At 49.6% G+C, this 18,069-nt stretch overlaps 1 protein-coding gene across 2 annotated transcripts in view; it reads left to right on the top strand.

Annotated features, from left to right (window-relative positions):
* The first annotated feature begins 4,995 nt into the window (after positions 1–4,995).
* Pik3cd (phosphatidylinositol-4,5-bisphosphate 3-kinase catalytic subunit delta) overlaps positions 4,996–18,069 on the top strand; it is a 42,951-nt gene continuing 29,877 nt past the window's right edge. For both annotated transcript variants that reach the window (XM_075946230.1, XM_075946227.1), the window contains exon 1: positions 4,996–5,085. The gene's annotated coding sequence lies outside the window, so the exon portion shown is untranslated. The remainder of the gene's footprint in view (positions 5,086–18,069) is intronic.

The following is an 18,069-nucleotide window of genomic DNA, read 5'->3' as shown; positions in this document are numbered from 1 at the left end:
AGCTTGTAATCCTCCTGCCTCAGCCTCTCAAGTAGCCAGTATGGTAGACCTGCACCACGGGGCTTGTTTGAAACCTGCTGACCGGATCTACGGATGTATCAAACACCTGACATTGCCACCATTAAAAAGAACCGAATTCTAGAGCAGAACTGCCCAATCCTGTAAGGTCCAAAGACAGTTCTAGAATGGCTAAGATGATGATAATTACTCAAAAACACATTCTGGGGAAACTGTTACCACATCTTTTGAAACGGTTTCAAATGCTTCACAAATAGAAGCATGTCTGTAGATATTTGTATATGTCAGGGGGCACACGCATGCCATGTCACACGTGTGGAGGTCAGACAACAACCTCAGATGTCTGTCACCATCTTTCATCTCATTTTGAGACAGTCTCTTGTTCACTGCTGTGTACTCCATACAAGCTGGCCCATCAGCTTCTGGGATTCTCCTCTCTCTGCCTCCTATCTCACCTCGTGAGCATGGAGATTATAGTTGTGCCCTCCGCTGTCTGGCTTGTATGTGGATTCTGGGGATTTGAACTCAGATCCTCATACCTGCACAGCAAGCTCTTTATCGCTGAACCATCTCCGGAGCCTGCATTATAAAGAGTCTATATGTATTAAAATTTAGTCCTACAGAGCGTTCCAAAAGCGGAACCCTGTTACTAGCATTGCCAAATAACAGGAAGAAAAAGGAAGGCACAGAGAGGTGGAGTCATTTGCCTGAAGTTACTCAGAGCCACAGCTGCAGCCCAGGCCCGTCGGCTGCAAGAAGAGTCTTGCTCTTAACTGAAACGCAGCTTTGGTTCCCGTGCTTTTCTTGCTTAGAGGGCCAGTCATGATCTGGGTAGTGTCCGCCCTGCCTGGCAGGATGGGGTCTGCAGCAAGGTGGGCATCCTGACAGGCGGTGCAGGGAAGGGCTTCTCATTCTTGCCCCACCTGTGTGCCCGGGGCTGAGAGGAGCTGCCCTGAGATAACCCAGCCTGCGGCTATGTGTGGGTGTCCATGGTGAAGCCACTGGAGGTTGAGCAGAGCAAAACTGGTTGTTTTCTGCTACATCCGGGAGAGCTGCGGAAGCTGGTTGGCTTCAGAGGGGAAATTCTGCAGGAGAAGGTTCTGGGAACCCAAGGGTACAGTTTGAAGACCCGTGCCAGCCGGCTGTCCACTCTTCAGGCTAGGACTTCCTTTCTCTCCCATCAAGTGGGGCCAGAGGGCTTCCAGAGAACAGGACCCACGTGAGACGCCAGCAGTGGCTTTCCCATGACGAGAGTACCGCCTTCTCTTGGATTGCTGTAAGGTATCCACCATAACCAATTCATTGTATTTACAGTTGAGATAGCTTCCTCTAGCACACATGACAGCAGTTAAAAATAGAGCAAGAGAGAGATCAGAAACCAGAGAGGGGAAGGCAGGAGGCCACGCTATCAGGAACTTGAGGAATGAGGATGAATCTACTCAAATGTCAAATTTAGTTTGAGTTTTCTGGCACCCCGAGAAAAAAGGAGGGACACCCTCAGTTTCCTGTGGTTAGGCTTTCAATAAAGAAGGGCGTTGTTGGGCTTTGAGGAAGGTGGCATTTTCTTAGGCGGAGAGATTCACAATGACAACAAAACAAGTCAGGGGCATGAGGATCTGGGCCAAGCTGGACCTTTACTGACTGTGGCCTCCTATAGAGACAGAGTGTCCTTGTTAATGGTGAGACTAATTGTCCTGGGCTGCCGTGGAGACCAAAGAGGAGAACGGAAACACACTTACTGGTCCATGGCAGCATCTTGCATAGGAAAGGCATAATCTGCACTCTTGTCCCCCATACGGACCCATTTAAGACTTTTTCTATGTTTGTTTGCACGTGTGTGTGGGAGAGAGATGGTGATGAGGGCGTAAGCGTGAACTTCGGAGGAAGCTTTCGGGAGTCCTCTTTTTGCACCACGTGAGTCTGAGGATTGACTCAAGTTGTCAGGTTTGGTAGCAACTATCTTTACTCCAGTTACGAGACAGCTTTTTTAAAACAAAACAAAACAAAAACCAACAAGGTGTCCTGGGTAGTTTTATGTCAACTTGACACAAGCTAAAGGCATCAGACAGGAGGGAGCCTCAACTGAGAAAATGCCTCCACACGATCTGGCTGTAGACAAGCCTGTGGGGCATTTTCTTAATGAGTGATTGATGGAGGAGGGCCCAGCCCATTGTGGGCGGTGCCATTCCTGGGCCCGTGGTCCTGGCTTCTATAAGAAAGCAGGCTGAGCAAGCCAGGTGAGCATCAGCTCCTCCAGGTGCCTGTCCCGACGTCTACGATGCTCAACAGTACCGTGGAAGGGTGAAACCAAACGAACCCTTTCCTCCCCAAGTTGCTTCAGTCATGGAGTCTTGTCACAGCAATCGTAATCTAAGAAAGGTTGGTACCAGCCGTGGGGGTGTTGCTGTGATAGACCTGACTATGTTTCGGGGAGGATCATGGAAGGACTTTGTAACTCTGGGCTGGAAGAGCCGTCGAGTGTGGAGGGCCTAGCGGGCTGCTCTGTAGGAGAGTGGAACGTTGAGAGCAGGGCAGAAGGTGGAGGCCTGGCTTGTGAGGCTTCAGAGGGAAGTTCAAAGAGTATCAGGGCTGCTTGCAGTGTTGATTTAGGATTCTGTGGTTCTGGTCAGCTGGGGCTGCAGAGTCAGCCATGATTAACAAGAAAGACCAGCACCACTGACGTGAAGCCTTTGTGTTACTGGGACAGTTGATGTGGGTCAGCTGGAACTAAGAAATTAGCGGTGATCAAAGAGACCAGTATCACTGAGAAACCTGGGAAGTGTTTCCTGAGAGTCAGCTCACAGACCTGTGGTTCAAAGGCAGCCAGGGTTATATCTTGCACTTGGTAGTGTAAGAGCTACCCAGCTGATACGAATTTTGAAGGCATGGAGGGTCATGGAGAGCTGCTGAGACTCGGTGCTGTGAGGGGCCAGGTATCTTTGAAGGTGCAGCCTCAGTAGCTGTTGAAGGCCAGGACTGAAGGGGTCGTGCAGAAACACTGAGGCTTGGCACTGTGAGGAGGGCCCAGGAGAGGCTACTGGTGCAGTGCAACCCAGTTACAGCTGGAGACCGCAGCGTGTTTGTGAATTTGTCAGGCTGCGGGCCTTTTTTAGGTTTGTAAAATATTTTACATTGCGATGTCTCTATTAAAGTTCAATCTTGGGGATAAACAAGAAAGGAAAGGTTGTGGCTTAACAGTGATGCATTTGTGTGTCAGACCGAGAAAGGGTCCGCTGTCTTGGCCAGTTTTATGTCAACATGATACAAGCTGGGGTCATCAGACAGGAAGAATCCTCAACTGAGAAGACACCGCCTTAAGACCTGGCTGTAGGCAAACCTGGGGGCCATTTTCTTAATTAGTGATTGATCGGGGAGGGTCCAGTCCATTGTGGGTGTGGCTTACCCTGGTCTGAAGGTCCTGGCTTCTATAAGAAAGCAAATTGAGCAAGCCAGTAAGCAGCAGCCCTCCATGGTCTCTGCATCAGCTCCTGCCTCCAGCTTCCTGTCCTGTTTGAGTTCCTGGTCCTGACTTCCTTTGGTGATGACCATTGATACGGCAGTGTAAGACAACTAAAAACCCTTCCACTGGGCGGTGGTGGCGCACACCTTTAATTCTAGCACTTGGGAAGCAGAGGCAGAAAGATCTCTGTGAGTTTGAGGCCAGCCTGGTCTACGAGAGCTAGTTCCAGGACAGGCTCCAAAGCCATAGAGAAACCCTGTCTCAAAAAAACCAATAAATAAATAAAAAACCCTTTCCTCTCCAAGTTGCCTTGGTCATGATGTTTCATCACTTCTACAGTAACCATAAGATAAAAGATGTCATGCAGCCCAGGCTGGCCTTGAACTTGCTATAGAGCTGAGGATGACTTTGTGCTGATCCTACAGCATGCTGGGATAATAGGCGCATACCACCATGTTTGGTTTATCTGGTACAAGGGATTGCACCCAGGACTTCCTGTATTCACTCTTCAGTCTCAAGAGAGGCTAGGAGCAAGGACCATCCATCCTCCAACCCCACCGTCCTGGATCAGCGGAGCTTCTGCATCAGCCAGACGTGAACAGCCCAGTCCCAAATACCCTTCCGAGACTTGGGGCATCTGTCTTATTTGTTCATAGGAACGATACTGGCTACTTTATGGGAGCAGGGCTTGCTTCATGGTAGAACTGGTTCTTAGCACATTGAAGGCCCCAGGTTCCACCCTCAGCACCAACATAATTAATGATAAGAATAAGAGCTTCCTCTGGGCATGGTGGCACGGGCCTTCAGACCCATCGTCAAAGGCCAGACACAGCCTGCTCTACAGAATGAGTTCTGTTCCAGGTCCGCCCGAGTTGAAAAGGATCAAGTTCGTTAGGCAGGTTCACCGTCCTGCACAGGATCCCAGAGAGGTAGGAAGTCAAGATAATTCTGAAAGAAGACAGAGTCTCATTAGATAACCTTGGCTGGTCTGGAACTCACTATGTCTGGAACTCACAGAGATCTGCTTGCCTCTGCGCCTCCCTAGTGCTGGGATTAAAGGTGTGTGCCACCACCGTCTGACTACCTAATGTTCTTAAAGGACCTTTGAGATTTCCATGCTGTCTCTCTCATTCTTCTGGTTCCTTCTTGCGTGGTTGTCTGCATTAAATTCTTGGGTGCCTAGGACGGCAGGCATTCATCCTCTAGAGATCCCGGTCTGTCAGGGTTTTTTTTTTTTTTTTTTTTTTTTTTGGTTTTGTAGTTTTCTGAGTGACAGTGGTGGTGGTTCTGACGGTGTGCCTCTGCCTCAAAAGAAGCCTTTAGTTTTAAACAGCACGAGCTGCTGCCTGGTTCAGAGGCACCTGTTACGCAGCCCCTGCAGGGCTCGCTGGACTGTGGGCGGGGCTGGAGAGGCTGCGCGGGAGGGGGTTAGGGGTAGGGGACTCGTTGTTTTTCCTGTTATCTGTAGAAAGGAAACAAAGTGGGAAGTGGAGTGTGCGGGTTGTCAGTGGGCGGGCTGTTCAGCCACGCGCCCCGCCTCTAGCTCACTCGCGCCCAGCCTCGGGGCTGCCAGCTCCGAGGGGCTCAGCTGCTCCACTGAGGGACCGGTAAGTGTTCTCCACGGAATGCTTTACAGAGTATGAAGAAAGACCGGGTTGGGGGTGGTTAAGGCAGTGAGGGGTCTGCTCTCCCACGTGTCCCAACACGCACAGCCTGTGCGCCCTGACTTTGGACGCCTTCTGGCGCCTGGCAAGCGGACGGTGGATCCCTTCCGAACTTGTCTACCGGGACCTGGGCCTGAGGCTGTGCCAGCATCTTCCCTGTGCCAGCATCTCCACTACGCCTGTCCCTGAGCGCCCCGATCAAGGGACCAAGGGCTTCCTGGCCCGATGGTGGTGTGCATGTTGCATTCTAAGTGTTGGGATAGTGCAGGCTCCCTGGTCTTGGTAGCAGTGAGGCTGAGCCCTAGCAGGGTCACCCAGGTATGGCCAAGCCAAGCGCGGGGACGGGGCATGTCAAGATCCTCTGCACCCAGGCTCAGCGATCCTCCCAGCCTCTTCACAGAGGGTCAGGGCTGCCTAGGGACAGACACAGAAGTTTCTGGACCCTCCTTCCCTCCTTCTCCCCTCCGCTGGTGCCACCCCGCTGAGTTTTGGACCCAGCCGAGGGCGAGATCACTCTCCAGATCTGCGGCTGAGCAGGGGTTACGGCAGCAAAACCGCCTCCAGTTTTGCATTTCCGGACTTTTTTTTTAAAATACTCTTGCCGGTAAATCAGCCTGAATGGGGCTCTTTTTTTTTTTTAATTCAGTTTCCTGTTCTTATTTAGGCTTCCTCCTCTGCACCTCATCCTTAAGAGATAGTGGGGAATGGGATGGCCTTTCGTGGGTCCCCAGCTAGAGGCGCTCGCTGCTAAGGTAGCTATGTACTTCCTAGCAGAGAGATGGAGACCCTGGGCAAGGAGAGACCCTGCAAGGGACTAATGGCTGGCAAGGACATGCATGCTCTAGGGTGGAAGTGGAGGCTGGGGATGGAGTTTCCAACGTCACCGTGTGAAGGGCCCACACACTGGGTCCTCACCTAGCTCCCTTAAAACTCCCCCAGTTTGCAGATAGAATCCGAGGTTCTCTTGAGCCGTTTCCATTGGGTTCAGACTCTGCCCAGAGCGGGGAACTGTCAGCTTGCAACCCTGCCAAGCTGTCCGTGGAGCTTCTGAACCAGGACTCAAAAAAGCTAATGCGTAAATGACCCCTGAGACTTGGGGCACAGTCTCGCATGTATGTGGGATGAGTGTGTCTTTGCGAGACGGTGGGGTGGGGCCGGGGGCAGGAATGTTTCCTGGTCAGGCAGTGACTCACTACTTCCAGAGGGATTTCAAAGTAAGGATCGAATCCTGGGTTCTCATCCCTGACACCACCGGTTCCTGACAGTGCCCCTGGGTTCTTGGCAGTTTAATTCAACCATGGGGCTTTCCCCTACAAACTCAGCCGTTTTACATGCAAAAGCATGCCTGAGCAATCTGCTGTGGCAGATTCATCCCTTCTCTGGCTGAGCTGCATTGTAAGGATGCTCACTGAGATCAGTCAGGACTGGGGACTGTGCCAAGGCAGGTAGGGAAAGCACAGTCTTCTGGGGATGGGCCTGGGAGGGTCATCACAGGACAGGGGTCCACAAGGAGAGGAGCCAAAGTGGTTGTGGATGGTGAGGGGTTGCTTCCTGCTCTCTGTGTTTTTCTTCATCTGCTCAGTAGGAGAGGGAAGTGAATGTACAATGTATGAAGCAATTCCCCTTTGGCTGCTTTTTAAAAATTTTTTTGTTTGTTTGTTTAGAGGGCAGTTCCTCAGCTTGTCTCTGTGGGTCCAGAGCCCCAGCAAAAGTTTCATTAAGTAGGAAACCTTCCGCCACTCCCCAGGGAACCCGCGTGCTTCTCAAGAGGGCTGATGTTAGGGCAGGTCCCAAAGACAAGTGCCCCTGGAGAATGGGCAAGGAGAGCCCTGTAGCAAGGCACGTGTTGCAGTGATGAATGACTAGCCGCCAGCCTGCAGGACACCAGGAGCCAGGCTTGTTTGGGCACTGAGAAAAGCACAAGCTTTGTTCTGGAAACTGTGCCTCTGAAGCAACGAAACAGCACGCAGATTGCAGATCTCTGCATGGTCCTGCGTTCAGCCCTCAAACTGAATGGTCATTGAAGTGGCCCATGGAAATCCCCAGCCATCATATCAGAAATGCTGCCAGTTTCAAGGTGGAAAAAACATCAACCCCGGGAACCTCCCTGCTCTTTTTTTGCAGCCAAACACTACTGTGTGTGACTTTCTATATGGGGTACACCAAAATATGGCTCACTCTGCCCCCCCCCCCCCCAGCACTCAGTGATGTCCCTGGAGCCTAAGAAAGTTCCCCTGCTGGTTGAGTGTGCATGCAAGCCTTCAAAGCTTTGGGGATGGGTGAGGGTCAGGCTGCCACTGGAGAGGGGTGCCTTAGAGGGGCTCCGGCTTCCTGTGCTGGGTGTGATCTGTGGTTGGTTGATGCATGTGGCAGCTCCCACCAGGAGCTCCAGGCAGTACTCCTGGTGGGAAAATTGCTTCCATTACAGAAAATGTGAGGGGGTAGGTAGAGAGCAATAGGGGTAGAGAAGAGAGGAGAGGCCAGAAACAGGGAGGGAGGGAGAGAGGGAGGAGAGAGCTGGGTCAGGGAACCTGCTTGTCAATTTAAGTCCTGTAGGGATGTTGTATTGGTTCAAGGGGCTGCTGTAACCAAGGAACAAAAGTGTTGTGCTTTCTACCGAATGGATTTTTGTCTGGAACCAGAAGTTTGAAGTCAAGGTTCTAGCAGATCTGTGTCACTCTGTCCACGTGTGTCCATCCGTGTGGTCCTCCAAACCCCAGGGGAGACCTTGCTGCATTGGGCAGCCAGTGGTTCCAAGTGGCCCTCAGCTGTGACTCCCATTATTCCTGTCTCTGCCTCTGTCCTCCTATGGCCATCTCCTCCCATCTGTGTGGCTTTTTCTCTTGTTAGACTTGTCCCTGCCTAGGGCCACTCAGGTAATTCATGAAGAAGTCACTTTTAGTCCTTAAACTTATATATGTAAAGATCCTTTCTCAGTGGCTGGGGAGATAGTTCAGCAGAGCGCACTTTACCCAAGTTGGAGCCAAAGAACCAAACCCACACTTAGAAATAAACCAGGCTGTGGTGGCGCATGCCTTTAATCCCAGCACTGGGGAGGCAGAAGCAGGTGGATCTCTGAGTTCGAGGCCAGCCTGATCTACAGAGTGAGTTCCAGGACGGCCAGGGTTGCACAGAGAAACCCTGTCTCAAAAAGCAAAACAAAACAAACAAAAAGCAAACTTGGTGTGTATGGCAGTCCGAACATTGGGAAGCCAAAGATAGGCAACAGATCCTAGGGGTTTACTCATGAGCAAGCCGAACCAAGCTGGTGAGCCCTACCAAGGGAAAAGGCTCCCCTGAGCTGGCAAGCTGACTCAGCAGGTAAAGGTCATGCTGCCCAAAGATGCCAGCGTGATGACCCGGAGACACATACAGGTAGAAGAAGTTGTATTCTGACCCCCACTTAATGTGCCGTGGCTCACCACCATATACATATAAAATAATCAAAATGAATTGGGTGCTGGAGAGGTGAACCAGTGATGAAGAGCACTTGCTGCTCTCCAGAGGGCCAGGGCTTGGTTCCCAGCACCCACCACGGACAGCGCAAGCTCGGTAGCCTGTAAGTCCAGCTCCGGAGGATCCACTGTTCCTTCTGCCTCCACCGTACCTGTACACACAGCATATACATATACACATACATTTTTATAAATAAATAAATTTGTTTTGTTTTTTCAAGACAGGGTCTCTCTGTGTAGCCCTGGCTGTCCAAATGCACCGTCCTCTTGACTGGCTGTCCGGCTGGTTCTAGATGGTGGTTGCTCTGAGGCACGTGACTGACCTGTGCTGTGGCCAGGTGTGCCTCACAGAGCAGGCGGAGGGTTTCGGATGGGCTTTGTTTCTCTGGGAACCTGGGTCTCCTGTGGTCTTGCTGCTCTGTGCTATTGAAAGTAGGAGTGAAGATTATGAATGGCTCTTGTCAAGAGCAGATTTCATCTTGGGAGCTTTTCTGCTGTTTGCATGTGCATGCTCCATTGTGCTGTTTGAGAAACTCAGGTCAGGGCTGGGGGTGGGGGGCACGGTTGATAGTGTCTGCCTAGCATGCCAGAAGCCCTGTGTCCCTTCCCACCATCGCATAAGCTTGGCATAGTGGCGTACTCTATGATGCCAGAATTTGGGGGCACCCTTGTCTACGTAGACCGTTCAAGGCCAGCCTAGATGACAGGAAACCCTGTCTCAAAATAAAAACAGAACAAAAACAGAGGCAGCTCTACGGATGACCCAGAGACTTCAGACAGCAGAACCCGGGGCTCGGGCACCAGCCTGGCTTTTTGCCTGTGGTGCTAATTACTGAAGCCTTCCCCAACACTTCTTTTTTTTTCATTGCTAGGGACAGACCTCAGGGCTTTGTATATTCTAGGCAACCAAACCACACCCCCACTTTTTAATGTGTGTGTTGGGGAGGGGGTAATATACCCTCAAAGGCCAGAGGCATCAGATCAAGGCAGGGTTGCTGGGAACTGAACTCTGGTCCTCTGCAAAAGCAGTCTGTGCTCCTAACTGCTGAACCATCTCTCCAGCCCCAGAAGTCCCCTAGAATCTAGTGCCCCCTGTTTTCAATTCCAGTGGCACAGGGCAACCTCAAGTGGGGAGACAAAACCAGGTGAGCGGGGTGTGTGAGCAAAGCTGCTCAGGTGTGCCTCTTCCTGGCAGATCTGCTGCTGGTTAAGGAAGTCCATACAACCAGGATATTGGTCTCAGATAATCTGCTTCCTGAGACATTCCTTCTGGGGGGAAAACCTCCAAAGTCCCCCACTTTCTCCCTTATTTGTCGTCTAAAAACAATTCCAAAAATCAATCAATCAATATTCACTTTCAGCGTCAACAAAAGAATAGGACAGGCCTCCTGCTTCTGGGAGCTCTGAAGTCAGGGGTGACTCACCCGCCCCCATGGGCTTTTCTCCTATTGTGTGCTGAGACAAATATTTGAATGAGGTACCCTGCCTGTCCTTTGGAAAGCAGTGAAGTGTAGGCTGTTTTTCTAGCAAGTAGCCATTGCCTGAGACATTTCAGGGGTTGAGTGGGCTGGGCTTGGAGCAAATGAACGTAAACAACTTCAGGCTAGTGTTCTAAGCAGGAGCCTTGGGATCACATAGATGAAAGCTAGCGGTTAAGCCCGGGTAGAGCACTGGCCTCACAGGCCTAAGGTGCTAGGCTTGATCCCCAGCACTGAAGGAGGGAGGGAGGGAGGGAAGAACTCACTGGGTAAGGATGCTGCCTGACAATCCTGATGGCCTGAGCGTGTTCCCTGGAAATCCATAGTGGAAAGTTCCCCAAAGTCCTCTGACCTCTGTCCTGCTCTGTGGCATTCTCGTGCCTACACACACACACATAAGTAAACACAATTTAAAACTTTAAAAAAGACAGGATAGAGAGATGGCTCAGCAGTTAAGAGCACTGGCTGCCCTTCCAGAGGACCTTAGTTTAATTCCCAGCAACCACACGGTGGCTCACAACCATCTATGATGAGATCTTTTGATCTGCAGACATACACGCAGACAGAACACTGTATACCTGATAAATAAATAAATCTTAAATACAACGAATGGGACCAATGGGCTGGGCATAGTGGCATACACCTGCAGCTTAAGATACCAGGGCAAGAGGATTGGGGGTTTAATGCTGTGCTAGGCTACTTAGCAAGGAGCTTGGTTCATGTATTGTGATACTTCACATGTATGTGATGAGTGCTTAAGCCAACGAGCTTTTGTCTGAAAGCCTAGGATTGACAGTGTCTCACTGATTTGTGCCGATAATCCGAAGTAATTGAATCCGGTGGCAGGTAATAGCTCCAAGAGAAGCTTCAAGTTTCTGCCATTTGAAGTCTGAATCTTAGAAGCCCACACCCTGGGAGGGGATGGCTCTTGAGTGACAGGTGTCCATGCTGCCAGTTATGGCTGAAGCTTGCACGGTGTGGTGTGAATACCAGCTTTTTACACGAAGCTTGCATGGTGCGGTGTGAATATCAGCTTTTTACGGGAAGCTCGCATGGTGTGGTGTGAATACCAGCTTTTCACATGAAGCTTGCATGGTGTGGTGTGAATATCAGCTTTTTACACCTGTGATAAAGTTTCTGGGATGATCAACTGAACCCTGTCTCTGTAGCTGCGACATAAGTCAGTGCCTCTGGGTAGGCCACCCAGGATCCCTGTGCACTAGGTTCATGGGGGAATTGACTGGGAAATGGCCAAGCAGCGGTAACCTTGACCCACATGGACCATTCTGCTCCAACGTTCCCACCCACTGCTCCGGCCAGAGAAGATGTGATATATAACCCAGCCCGCAGCATCCCACCCCGACTGTGACCTTGCTTTGAAGCTTCAAGCCCTATTTTTAACACTGACATCAATTTTACATTCTCTTCCATGATCCGTGCATGTTTATTTTACTATAAAGAATATTTCTCCCTCCTTTTCAGTCAAATTGCTGCCCCAGAAAGATGTTTATGTTTTCTTCAGTGACTTCCTCTACCCCCGGCCGTGACTCCAGCCTTAATTTGAAAACATGAGGATTATGAAAAAAAATTGTATGAATGAGACAGAATTTTGACAAGAAATCTATAGTTTGTTCCCCTCTTGTGCATGTGTGTGGTGCGTGTGCACGCGTAGATACACGAGTTCTCATGTACGGGGATGGGGAAGCGTGTGCCTGTGGAGACCCGTCTCCACCTGGCTCCTTGAAGTAGCTTCTCTCAGCTGAACCCAGAGCTGGTCCATCAGGCAGTCTAGCCAGCAAGCTTGCTCTGGGGATCCCCAGAATTCACCTTTTGGCCACTGGAATTACAAGGTAGCCTGCAATGCCAACCCATCGTTTACAGGGGTTCTAGGTCCCAACTCTGGTCTTTACACTCGTGAGGCAAGCACTTCACCTGCTGAGCCATCTCCTCAGCCTGAGAAATGTGCATCTTTAAAAAATGTTTATTTTATTTATTTACTTTATTATTATTATTATTAGGTTTGTTTTCAAGACCAGGTTTTTCTGCATAGTCCTGACTGTACTAGAACTCGATCTATAAACCAGGCTGGCTTCGAACTCATAGAGAGTTGCCTGCCTCTGCCTCCTAAGTGCTGGGATTAAAGGCATGTGCCTTATTTATTTTTATTTATGTGTGTCCACATGAGTTTGTCTGCATGATGCATGTGCTGGGCACTGGAGGAGGACAGGGGGCATTGTAACCCCTGAAACTGGAATGACACGTGGTTGTGAGCAGCTTGACGTATCAGGCCCTGGAGATGAGGTGGCCCACCATGGCACATCTAATACTTGGGAAGGAGTGAGAGACCGAGCTGACTTTTACAAGTTCTAGGGCAGAAATGGCTTCAAGACATGTTCAGGGCAAGGACGAACACACATAATCCTTGCCAGGGAGACACAGGCATACATGATAAATTATGGAATGGGGTGTGCAGGGTGTGTCCCCAAGACTTTTCTTCCTTTGTCTCAGTGGGTGCAGAGTTGCGTGAGACATGGGCCCTCAGGAGACTGAGGAAGGAGGGGGTCAGAGTGTGGAGAGTGGGCCTCAAGGTTCACTCTAAGTGTGAGAGGAACCATCAAGTAACCGAGGCCCCTGAGAGCGGGACCTAGGTCCAACACACACACACACACGCACACACACACACTATACCCCCCCACAAACACACACCACACCACACCGCATATAGCCACCACACAATTCCCCCACATCCCATACATGCCCCATACACATCCCATACATATATCATACACACATACACACACACACATACAAAAAGAGAGAGAAATTGAGAATTTGGGGAGGGGTTGGGGGAGATTGAGAAGAGGTCTCATTATGTAGCCTCAGTTGGCCTGGAACTCTCCCTGTGGTCAGTTTAGCCTCAAACTCACAACACCAAGCCTGCCTTGAGAATTTGCAATTTTAAAAGATACTAAATACTGCAGGGATGTAGAAGTTGAAGTAGCCACATTGTTTAAGAGTTACAGACTAAAATCTTCTATATTGGACATTTAGATGCTATGTATGTATGTAATATTTATACATTTATAATTATAAAGTCATCAGTGCCATTGGTACATTGCGGTATATATTTTTATTATACAGATTTTAATGCAGATTACTTATAAAAACGTGGAAACGTACAAATGTAGATGGAAGTTTACAAAATAGGCCAGGCGGTGGTGGTGCATGCCTTTAATCCCAGCACTTGGGAAGATGGATCTCTGTGAGTTCGAGGCCAGCCTGGTCTACAGAGTGAGTTCTAGTACAGTTTCCAAAGCTACAGAGAAACCCTGTCTCAACCTCTGCCCCCAAAAATGTAGGCTTGATTCCCAGGTGGAGACTATATTATATAAAGTGTGATTCTCACACAGAGAATGGCCCATGAGATGCCCTTGGCAATACCCGGCTTTCTCTGGAAGGGGCTACCATGCTACCTGTGCACCCACTGGGGACCAGCTTGGCACTCTGTCTCCCCTTCTGTCTTGAAACCTGGGTGACTGATCCCTGTTTACAGTCAGGGAGCTGAGGATGTGGGCATATGTGGCCTTGAACCTGTTTTTGCAAACGCACCTCCTCCTGCCAGCATGGTCGTTCCTTACAGGTATCACGTATGTCTCCAGATGTCTGTGGATTTTATTCGCATTTCTAAGCCAAAGAGCCAGTTTGGACGTTGCTTTTCATTTTGGTTATCAGTGATAATGTTGGTCAACAGGTCTTCCCAGGGGGTATGGAAGTTGGTGGTTCCTCCTGCAGCCCTGGGTTGCTATAATATTATGAAGTGTGTGTTTGATTTCCCCCCTCCTTATGTATTGTTACACAACTTCTAAAACAAATCCTGGAAACCTGCTAATGAATAATGTCTTTTTGCATCTAATGAGTTGATTGATAGCTGCTCCGTCAGTAGATTCAGAAGTGAGGCTAGTCACTGGAAAGGCTAAGTGGAACCAGAGTTTTTACAAAGCCTGGGCTGTGGCTGCCTCAGCCAACTAGGAGAAGCCACCCAGCCCCGTTACACAGATTAAAAAGGAATGATGAGATGCGTTCAATGTGGCCACCCTGGGGAAAGGAATAGACTAAGGGGTTCTGGGACCCCAAGTTTCTCTTTAAGGCACCAATGTGCATTGTTTAAACGGGAAGGGTTGCCTGAAGAGACAGTGTGCATTGTAAGAAGTTGTGGCCCATGTTGCCTCAGCTCCTGTCCTGCAAGATGGTCCGAAAAGTCTTTATGGCTTGAGGGGACAAGATGGCTCTCAGGTGATGACTGCCCCTCCAGTGTCTCTCTCACGGGTGACTGCCCTCATCAGGGGAGTAGGCAGGGTACGAGGGGATCTGTCTGTGAGCTTTTGCTCCTCCTGGAATCCAAGGTGGCTGCAGCTTTACATTTCTCTGTCTTCAGCCAGAGTAAAAGAGGCACACAGGTAGGAAATGAGGCAGGCTAGCCAGGCTTTTCCTCCTGTCCTTAGTCAGCTCTTAAACAAAAGCATTTCAAAATGCAAGTTCCAGGCTAACCGATGATAGGTAGTAAGACCCTATGTTGAAAACCCAAAAGAACATAAACAAAAAACTAAAACCCTAAAGTTCAGTGTTTGCTTCAAACAGCTGCATATGGACAGAGTCCTGGAGGGTGGCACCCAGCCCAGGTGTGACAGTCCACGTCCCTCTCACCTCTGTCCTTGCTGCAGCAAGCACTCCTCAGAGACCTCAGCAGTGTTGCCTGCCATACGCTGAGGAACACAGGTTGTCATTTCCCCGAGCGCTGAAGCCACTCTAGGAGGGCTTCAAGTGAGGAAGGGTCATGGGAACCCCCTTTACGGCATGAGTAAAGCAAGCCGGGGTACTGCAAATGTCCCTGGAAGTGGAGCAGCGGGTCTCGTGTGTCATCTCCAGCTAGACATTGTCGTAGTTGAACTAGACAGTGATCATCGGCTGCTTGGTGTGAGGGTAAACTCATCACACCTCCCAAGTCGGCTGGGTGTAGAGTGCGTGAGACGGTCTGTTCGCCCCTTCAAACTCAGTCCACCTTGAAGTGGGTTACGCCATCCAACAGAGGCCGAGAGAGCCATCGGCTTCCCTTGGGTGATCCACATAAGACTGTCTGGAGGGGAGGCTAACATCTCACTAAAATGGACATATATCATGCTTTCAAACTAGCACTTTGGACCTTGCTGAAGCTTTGGCGGTTGAGTTTTATGTTTTGATTATTTATTATAGTTTTGATTTATTTATTTTATGTGCATGTGTGTATACCTGAGTGTGTATCTGTGCACCATGTGTGTGCAGATGCCCACACAGGCCAGAAGAGGGCATTAGATCCCCTGAAACTAGGGTTACAGGCAGTTATGAGCCACTGTGTGTGAGAGGGAAGAGGGAGGAAAGAGAAGGTATTTAGATTATACCACCAGGCTAGTGACCTGGCTTTATACCCCAGGGCCTCTGTGTCTGGTATCTGGCATTTAACGCAGGCCAACTTACTGCCATTACTTTGTGGCTTGGGAAACTTGCCTGCTCGCTAAGGACAGCTTTGTGGCTGTGTTTAGCAAATGCTGCCAGGTTCATTGTCTTAAACATATCTTCTCACTTAGTCCCCACAACACATCTATAAGGTAATTCTAGAAAATCAGGTCCAGAAACCCACCCGGCGCCGGAACCTTTCATGAGGAACTCAGCATCCTATCTGGACCATTATTCTATCTTCTCCCTCAGGAAGTATTCACAGTGGGTCTTTTCCACAAACAGAGCATTTCTTTCCATTCACAGACAACACAAAGGACTCAGGTTCACAGGCCCTCGCCGGGAACCCGAGACTCCCAGAAACTGACAGATACTGATCTGTGAGTACTTAGACGCTGCCAGTGTGTGCTATCTGTCTGACTGATCCTTGCTTCTGAGTCAAGGTCACCCCTGTGTGTGCTGGTTTTCCTGCCATAGACCAGGCAGTGGGTCGTTAGCAGGCCTCTCCAAAGCCAAGAATGTTCCAGAACTTTGTTCTTGGAAACACTCATGCATTTTTGGTAGGCACATGAAAGAATGAACAACACCAAATCAAGCATGGCTTTCTTCGGCCTACCCACCCTTTTCCATGCCCTAAGTCACAAACTCTGGGAGCTTCTGCTAAGCTAGACATGTAGTCAGAGTTTAGGGAATTGACCACAGAGGAGATGGAAGCTTCAGGTCCTAATTAACTTGGCTTTTTAACTACAGTTGAGTGACTTTTTTCATTAACTGGAGGATGAGAATTGAAAGATTAATGAAAACATGTAAAGACGGCAGGAGAGAGAGAGGGCTCTTGTAATTAGGCTCCCCAGAAAAGTATCAAAAGAACAGACCAGCAGAAGGACAGGCATGTATCTCTCTAGTCCCAGCTACCTAGGGAGCTGCTGCAGCAGGACCACAGGCACTGAGAAGCTAGAAGCCAGCCTGGACAGTGCAGCAATGACCCTGTTTCTGATCAAAACAGAACAGTATACCAAGGGGACAAAGCAATAGTGGACTATGTAAATAAATATGGAATCTTATCCCTTTCAGGGGATAATCCTGCATTGCCCTCCTATTTTCCAATTAGAATTTAACATCCGCATGTAATGTGTTTTATTGTTAGTTGTATCTGACCCCCCACCCCGACTTTAGTCTCCATTTTACTTTTTGTTCTGTGACTGTGAGAAACACCATGACCCATGCGGTGGTTCGAATAAGAACGGCCCCATAGGCTCATAGATGTGGGTGCTTGGTCACCAGGGAGTGGCATTATTAGGAGGTGTGTTAGTCATGGTTCTTTAGATTAACAGAATTTGTAGAACAAATCTCTCTATACATAAAGGGAAATTATGAAAATGACTTACAGGCGGCAGTCCAGCTAATCCAGCAAGGGCTGGCCGTGAACGGAAAGTCCAAGCATCTGGTAGTTGCTCAGTCCGCAAGGCTTCAGTACAGGCCGGAATCCCGAAGATGTCGATTGACTCTAATTCCAGTCATGGATGTGCTAGCAAGGTGAGGGCCACAGGCAAAGAGCAAACGCCTTCCTTCTTCCGTGTCCTTATATAGGCTGCCAGCAGCTGGTGTGGCCCAGACTAAAGATGTCTCTTCCCACCTCAGAGCTGGATTCAAGGCGTGTCTTCCTAACTCAGAGATCCAGACTGGAAGTTGACTCTTCCTGCTTCAAATAAGAAAATAAATCCCCCACAGGTGTGCATTCCATCTTGGGGCTTTGGGTCCATAGGAGTCAAGTTGACAACCAAGGATATCCAATAGTCCATCACTGGGAGAAGTCAAGGCAGGCACTCAAGGGAACCATGGGACAAGCTTGTGCTTAGCTGGTGTTCTTATGTAGCCAAGGGCCATCTGCCCAGGGAATGGTGCCAGCCAGAGTGGGCTGGGGATCTAGACAATCCATCATACACATACCTATTCCCTTCTCGGATGACCCTGGACCGTACCAGGTTGGCAAAGCTAGGAATGCTGGTGCCACTTGGAGAAGGAAGGCGCAAGCGGGGTTCCCGAAGGGAAGTCATTGGGGTAGGCAGGCAGCTGAACGAGGTGGGATTGCAACACAGTGGAGTGACCTGGAAGTGTCAGGACAGGAGGGAGGGGTGATGGCAGCAAATACACGTCTTGAGTGGAACAAGGGCTCCTGTGAGTGGGAGTATTTGGTTTCCTGTTCTTAGGCTAGAGTACTTAACAGAGAATTGGCTCCTTTTGGCACCTGCAAACAGGGGTGGAAATTTAATTTCTCTATTTACTCTTGAGTTTTGACAGTAGTGAAACTCCTAAGTGTGTATCTGTGTGTGTGTGTGGGGTGCGCGTGGAGGTCAGAGGTCAACAATGGGCATCTTTCTCGTCTTTCAAGTTTTACAGGCATGCACCTCCAAGCCTGGCTTCTCTCCAAATAGTTTTTAAAACTTTCTGGTATTATTACTGTTTGGGGTGGGACACATGCCATTGTGCATGTGTGGAGGACG

Source organism: Microtus pennsylvanicus, chromosome 13 (assembly GCF_037038515.1).
Source record: "Microtus pennsylvanicus isolate mMicPen1 chromosome 13, mMicPen1.hap1, whole genome shotgun sequence".
Lineage (NCBI taxonomy): Eukaryota > Metazoa > Chordata > Mammalia > Rodentia > Cricetidae > Microtus > Microtus pennsylvanicus.
This window is presented reverse-complemented; position numbering and strand designations above follow the sequence as displayed.